Source organism: Mus caroli, chromosome 19 (assembly GCF_900094665.2).
Source record: "Mus caroli chromosome 19, CAROLI_EIJ_v1.1, whole genome shotgun sequence".
Classification (NCBI taxonomy): Eukaryota; Metazoa; Chordata; class Mammalia; order Rodentia; family Muridae; genus Mus; species Mus caroli.
This window is the reverse complement of record NC_034588.1, coordinates 21,344,002-21,351,076: the sequence shown is the minus strand read 5'-3', so window position 1 is coordinate 21,351,076 and position 7,075 is coordinate 21,344,002. Positions and strand designations below refer to the sequence as shown.

Here is a 7,075-nt window from a genome sequence, read left to right as displayed (position 1 = left end):
CTTACTCAGCTACTCAGCGCGCCATGGTCCTCTACCCCTGCGTGGTGTATAACCAAGGGCCCGAGAACGCTCTCGAATAAAAATCCTCTTGCAGTTGCAGCAAGATCGTTTCTTGTGGGTGATTTTGGGGTGTCGCCTCTCCTGAGTCAGAACGTGAGGGAGTCCTCACGTTGTGGGTCTTTCAGTGACCTCCCTTTCTGGGTATCCTAAGAGGGTTGATTTCTTGTCTATGTGTTAATTGATTTTGGTTAATTTTTATGTGTATTGGCATTTTGTCTGCATATATATCTGCACCACATGTGTGCCTGGTGCCTTTGGGAGACAGAAGAGGGCGTTGGACAGAGTAGGGTAATTCCCTATGACTGACTGGAATTATTGGTGGTTGTGAGCCATCATATGGGTGCCGGGAATTGAACCCAGTATCTTTACCAGAGCAACACGTGCTCTTAGTCACCCGAACCATCTCTCCAGCCCCTAACTTCATTCTTTAGTTCTTCATCTTTCACAGACTTCAACATCTTATTCTCTCTCTTAAAAGATTTTATTTATTTATTTATTTATTTATTTATATGACAAGTACACTGTAGCTGTCTTCAGACACATCAGAAGAGGGCATCAGATCCCATTACAGATGGTTGTGAGCCACCATGTCGTTGCTGGGAATTGAACTCAGGACCTCTGGAAGAGCAGTCAGTGTTCTTAACCACTGAGCCATCTCTCCAGCCCCTTATTTCTCTTTTAAATTAATTAATTAATTTTATTTTTTATGTGTATTGGTGTTTTGCCTGCAGGTTTACTGTGTGTATGCAGTACCTACAGTGGCCAGAAGTACAGTTAGTTGTTAGCTGTCCTGTGGGTGCTGGGAATAGAACCAGTTCCTCTGGGAGAGCAACCAGTGCTCCTAACCACTGAGCATCTCTCCAGCCCCCAAATGTCTTATTTTGTAAACTTTAGCTTATATGTTAATCGCTCTGCTAAAATGTAGATTCAGGTTGTCCGTCCACCTGTCAGCCCCACCATCCCTGTTCTTTGCGACACAGATTTACTGTGTAGCCCCAGCTGGGCTTGAACTCTTGGCAGGCAGGCTTCCTTCTTCAACCTGTTGTCCTGCATTTGCATCACACTCACAGGTGGTGCTGATGGGGGCTTGGTTCATGGCTCACACAGGGAGCAGCATCCAGAGTCACACTTTCCATTGCACTTGCCCTGTGTCTTGAGACCTTGTACTTTGGGATTGTCCTGCTGGCTTTCTATCCTCATTCCTTCTCTCCCAGAAACTGTTCAAGATCTCAGAGGTAGGAAGGTAGATTGTTGGCTGCACAGGTAAAATTTCCCGTGAATATTCTCCATGAACTGGGTGTGCTGGCGTGTAGAGGCAAGAACTATAGAGAAAGTTTGAGGCCAGCCTGGACTACATGAGATTGTCTCCAAATTAAAGGAAAAAAGAAAAAAAGTAAGTTAAATCCAGGATGTTTAGATTCACAAAAAAGTATGTTAAAAAGCAAGACGTTTCTCTAGAAGAAACTGTTTAGACCTGATACCTGCAGGAAGAAAAAAAACAAAAAAACTTCACATTCAGGCCAAAGGCAACCAAGTGTACCTTGATTTGCTTGCCAGTTTATTTATCTTTGGAAGTAATAATAGAAACTATGAATGGGCTGGGCTCCATCTGCGGCTTGCTTTGTAGGAAGTCCAGATGACCTCGGCTTAGCCTCAGCCTACATTTCCTGCTGATTCTTCGAGCTGGGGGGTGAGGTGGGGGTGGGGGAGGGGTAGGGACGGGGAAGGCCTCTTGCCTGAACAAACAAAATCAACACCGTCCTTCACTTCTAGTTTGGCGGTCTAGGAAGGAGAGAGCTTAATGACCATAGCCCATATCTTTTTGTGCCACAGAAAGAAGAATGGGCCCAGAAGCGGCCAGAGAACACATTCTCCCTCCCAGTGCAGGGTTCCCCGGGACTGCCTCAGCGGATTCAGTCCAGTCGCCCTGTGGCGGTGGGCAGGCCTGTGTAGGGTTAAATGTTTTTGTATTGAGAGATACAAAGGACCTGTCTCCTGAGATGCTGGTGGTCAGGAACATAGATTCAAAGCTATCAGCCAGTTTTACCGAAGTCATACAAACCCCTTTGTAGTTTCAAGTGTTTTCTCTTTTCGTGCTTTAAAATGCAACATTTTAGGTACATTTTACCATATTAAAGTTTTCTTACCAGGCCCGGGAGACACATCTGTAATCCCAGCCCTGGATGGGAGGGAAGAGGAGGATTGTGAGTTTGAGACCCCGCGTTAAAGGGGACAAAGGTTTTTCTACTTCTTACTTGTGTTCTTATCTGCTGAGTTCCCCCTCCACCCCTCCCTCCATCCACATGAAAGAAAAAATCTCTGAAATTCTTGTACTTGGGGATTATGCTCAGGTGGGCCGGGCCTAGCCCAGCATCTCTCTCATAAATAGATTGATTGTGGTATGTCCTTATGGTGGGATGCTATTTGGCTGCTAGAAGTAATGGGGCATTGAGGGCTGGAGAGGCAGCTCAGTGGTGAAGAGCTGCTTTTGCAGAGGACCGGAGCTCAGTTCCTAGCACCAACACTAGGATTCTTGCAACCTACTTTAATGCTAGTTCAAGGGACTCCACCACCCTCTTGTGGCCCCTTTAGGTACTGCATACACATGGTGCCCAGACAAGCAGAAACTCATATACATGAAACAAAAATGAATACATTTTTAAAAAAAGATTAAAAAATATCAGGTAACCCTCTAGAAATATAAGTGAGATTGGTGATTGCCTGGGCCCAGAGGGCAGGAGAAAATTGATGCTGGGTTTCTTTGGGGGGTGGGGGGAATAATAGGTGTTGGTTGAGGGGTGGGGGTAGCTGGAGAGATGACTCAGCGGTTAAGAGCACTGATTGCTCTTCCAGAGGTCCTGAGTTCAATTCCCAACAACCAAATGGTGGCTCACAACCATCTGTAATGGGATCCGATGCCTTCTTCTGGTGTGTCTGAAGAGAGTGACAGTGTACTCACATACCTAAAGTAAATTAATCTTAAAAGAGAAATAGATGTTGGGTGTTGTGCGATAGAGGACAGTGCCTGCTGTATAAGTCTGTGTCTATTGCCATCCTGGATGAGCTATGATATTCAGACGTCCGTGTATTCTCCAGGAGCTCATCGGGCTGAGGGTGAACTCTTAGATCTAACCAATCCGTCTTCTCCAGGGCGCGGAGTCCTGCCTTACTCTCTTCTCCCTGTGAGTGGGACTGGTACCCAGGCTACAGCTCCAGGCCCAGGGACTCAGGAGGCCACAGACCGGTGTCCACCTACAGCCTGCTCTCCCAGGTACTTGCTGACTTGTCTCTTAGTAACCGAGTCACTGGCTCACACCAAGTTTGATCTATTATTTCACATCATAGATAAAGATAAGGTCACGATGTCCCGGGTTTCCAGAATGTTTATGCGTGCTTTCTCAAGAAATCTGATTGCAATAGCTTTTTCGTTTGTTCTTTCGTTTGTTTTTGGTTTTGTTTTGTTTTATTTTGTTTTCACTAGGTGTCTCTGTTTAGTTTGGTTGTCCTGGAACTTACTTTATAACCAAAATGGCATTGAACTCAGAGATCTGCCTGCCTCTGCCTCCCAAGTGCCAGATAAAAGGTGTGTGCCACCACTGCCCACCTGTACTGCCCCCACCTGTTGGTAATATCTTTTTTATGGAGTGAAGAGATGAAGTCCTATCTGGGCTGTACACATAGCTCGGACTCTAGGCTCAATTTCCATTCTTTCATTAAAAAATGAAGGAGGAGGAAGGATGGCTTAGCCTGTTGCATCCTGCCAAGGTTGGGTGATGTATCTTCTTGGCTGAGGCATGTGTGTAGGTAGAGCTCTTATGACTCATGATAACCCCATAGCTGGTGGGAGTAGTTTTTGGTATGCCTGGTGTCTGGAGTTGGAGATCATTTTGGTGTAGGTCACATTTAGCTCATCCTCATTGAGATGGAAAAAAAATCATTGTTCTATCGAATGGTACTTGGGAGTGGATTAAAAAAAGAACACATTGGCTTCTAAAGATAGAATATTTACTTGATTTTAGTGAGTACTAAGGGTATTACCTATTTCCCGACTCACTTTTAAGGATGAATTATACAAGATTTACAAGGTATTAGGTATTATTTTGACAGATGTTTGGGCATGTATTTATTCTTAGTTACGGTTTAGTCCTGATGTGGCCTGTCTGTGGCAAGCCCACAATGGGGTTGGATTTTGCTTCATGTACTTGGTTCATAATTCCATCTGCATTAGCGGGCATCTCCTACCTGGGTGGATAAGTGGAGTCTAGTGGTGTGTGAACTGCATACCCTCGATTGACAAGTAGCTGCTCAGGGTCCAGGCTGTATGGTGTGGTCTTAGATAGAGGCCTTAATGCTTGTGATCCTCAGATTCAGGGCAAAGTCAGCCTGGAGCTTAACCATCAGCAGGGTGAGATGGGATGGACACAGGACAAGGTTCAGTCACAAAGACTTGTCCCCACCATCGAGTTCCTACAGCCAGGGCCTGCCTCCTAAAGCAATGGTTCTCAACCTGTGGGTCGCCACTCCTTTTACAGGGGTCACATATCAGATATCCTGCATATCAGATATTAACATCACAATTCAAAACAGAAACAAGGTTACAGTTACGAAGTAGCAATGAAATAATTTTATGTTTTTTTTGGGGGGGGGGTCACCACAACATGAAGAACTGTGATAAAGGGTCTCGAGGCATCAGGGAGGTTGAGAACCACTGTACTAAATCTTCTAGCGCCTCTCCAATTTAGAGACCTTCTCTTTAATGCATGGAACTGAGGGTAGACATTTCACATTTAGTTCCAGCGAGCACACTTGACCGGAGCAGGTCTCCATTGAGTCCCCAGGGTTATGAGTCGGATGTGCTATATAGCATTCTGAAAGGTTTCGAATTTGTTTATCCAGATTGCAGAAGTGCTTTCTGTGACATGAGAGTTGAGAGTTCTATATGGGATCTGCTGCTAATTTAGTCAAATCAACTGGAAGGACATTGTCGACTATGGCAGAGTGTGTCTTGGTCCTTCCAAGATGCTGTAACAAAACCTAAGCTGTATAACCTAAAAACAATAAATCTGGGCTGGAGAGGTGGCTCAGTGGTTAAGAGCACTGATTGCTCTATCAGAGGTCCTGAGTTCAATTCCCAGCAACCACATGGTGGCTCACAACCATCTGTAATGGGATCTGATTACCCTCTTCTGGTGTGTCAGTGTATTCATATATATAAAACAAACAAATCTTTAAAAAAAAACCCAAAAACCAATAAATCCCTCTCCTCCCTCCTTCTCTCTCTCTCTCTCTCTCTCTCTCTCTCTCTCTCTCTCTCTCTCTCTGCCCCTGTGTGTGTATCTGTGTGTGTGTGTGACAGGGTTTTATTGTGTAGCTCCTGGTTGTCCTGGAACTCACTCTGTAGACCAGGATGGCCTCGAATTCAGAAATCAGCCAGGCTCTGCTCCCCAAATGCTGTGATTAAAAGTGTGCACATCACCACTGTCTGGCTTTTTTTTTTTTTTTTTTTTTGAGGCAGGGTCTCACTATACCACTCTGATTGACCTAGAACTCATTATGTAGACCCAAGTGGCCTCAGATTTACCAAGATCTGCCTGCTTCTGCCTCCTGAGTACTGGGACTGAAGGAATATGCCACCACCCCCTTTATGATTTTTGAGACAGGGCCTCCCTCACTGTGTCCTCTTGGCTGACCTGGAACTCTCTGTTGTAGAACAGGCTGGCCTCGAACCTCTGGTGGTCCCCTGCTGGAGTCTGAAAGAACGGCTCCACAGGACACAGTGGTAGTAGCTCACCTCAGCCACCGTGTGCTTGTCCTAACACACACACACACACACACACACACACACACACACACACGCACGCATGCACGCACGCACACACATACGCACGGACGTACGCACACACACATTTTAACCAGCTGGGTGTGATGGTAGTTAGGAGTTGGCTTAAGGCGTGATTAGGTTATGAGGATTCTGCCCTCAAAACTAATGCTCTTATAAAGGAGGCTCCAAGCCAGCTATGGAAGCACCTCACAAGACAGGCTTTCTTAAAAGTCGATCAGAAGGACTGACTTTCAAGGAAGCCTGGCTGCTATGGGGAAGACTTGCCAGTCAGAGTTGCAAAAATCAGAACCAAGAAGGACTTCCTAGGAGCGAAGCTGCCCCGAGTTAAGGATTCCTAGATGCTCCCAAGTTCATTGAGCAAGGACACTATGATCCACTAGCACTGTCTGGCCTGAGGGGAGGAGGGTGTATGCAGAGCCTGCTCTGGATCATCATCTGGCTTGTTCTTGGGGTCTCCTCTCATCAGCACGGTTTGAAGGTGGGTTACTGAGTTCCATCAGCCTGGTCTACCTAGTGAGTTCCAGGTCAGCCAGGTCTACCTAGTGAATTCCTGTCTATAAGAAAGAAAGGGGCAGCGTTGTTATAGGCTGGATGGAATTTTATGGCAGAACATGTGGCTAGCGTGCTTGAGGCCTTGGTTTTCACTCCTGGTACTGCAAGGAATAAAGAAAAGAGGGTGACGGTGGCTATGTTCTTCCAGATGATACTCTTGCTGAGTTTTAAGTGTTTTTTGTTGTTTTGGTGGCTGTGTGTTTTTGTCTGTCTGTCTGTGTATGCTCACAGAGGCCAGAGCATTGAATCCTCCTGGAGCTGAAGTCACAGGCAGGTGTGAACTGTCCAACTGGGGTCCTCTTGACGGCTGAGCCATCTCTCCAGCCCTATGCTTTTATTCCGAGACAGGGTCTCACTGAGTTGCCCAGGCTAGCACTGAACTTGTGCTCCTTCTGCCTCTGTTTCCTTTGTAGCTGGGATGGGAAGCCTGTGCCACCAGTCCTGGCTCCGTTATCCCCTTCCTTCCTATCACTTGTCACTTGTAATAGTTTTCCCTCCATCAATGTCGGCCATGTTGGGTACCTGTCGCTGGCTTGGGATCCCCCACAGGCCACACCCAGCTCTGTCTGAGGAACTCAGATGGACAGGCTATATATGCACTTGGAGCTATGGTTCCATGTA

General features: G+C 46.3%; 1 protein-coding gene across 3 annotated transcripts in view; it reads left to right on the top strand.

The window, feature by feature from the left end:
* Tjp2 (tight junction protein 2) overlaps positions 1 to 7,075 on the top strand; it is a 131,533-nt gene that overhangs the window by 28,879 nt on the left and 95,579 nt on the right. For 2 of the 3 annotated variants that reach the window (XM_029472523.1, XM_021151541.2), the window contains one exon: positions 3,211 to 3,331. The exons of the other annotated variant lie outside the window; for it this stretch is intronic. The gene's annotated coding sequence lies outside the window, so the exon portion shown is untranslated. Of the gene's footprint in view, positions 1 to 3,210; positions 3,332 to 7,075 lie in introns of those variants that run through there. 3 annotated transcript variants of the gene reach the window in all.